This window comes from Crocuta crocuta, unplaced genomic scaffold (assembly GCF_008692635.1).
Source record: "Crocuta crocuta isolate KB4526 unplaced genomic scaffold, BGI_CrCroc_1.0 scaffold352, whole genome shotgun sequence".
Lineage (NCBI taxonomy): Eukaryota > Metazoa > Chordata > Mammalia > Carnivora > Hyaenidae > Crocuta > Crocuta crocuta.
This window is the reverse complement of record NW_027532169.1, coordinates 4,029,748-4,030,092: the sequence shown is the minus strand read 5'-3', so window position 1 is coordinate 4,030,092 and position 345 is coordinate 4,029,748.

Below are 345 nucleotides of genomic sequence, written 5' to 3'. Positions count from 1 at the left end.
TGATGTTCTTGACAACGTTGCCTCTATGATAACGGCATCGTTTGCGTTAGGAAGCAAATGTTCAGCGTTTCTTACGGACGCTCCTCGTCCTTTTCGCAGCCTCTCTTCCTTTGAGGTCAGAAGGAAGTAGAAGGGGTGGCTAAGGCAACCCCTCGGTCCCGCGCCCCCACCCCCATGCCCAGCTGTCCGGGCNCGTCGCCGAGCTTCCTGAGCCCCGCCCGCCTCCGCCGACCAAAGGTTTGTCAGTGGGACCGGCCGGAGACAATAGCTGCCCCCCGCGGGCTCGCTGTTGGCTTGTTTGGAAAGCCCAGAGGCGCTGCGAGGTAAAAAGGTCAGCGCGGGATT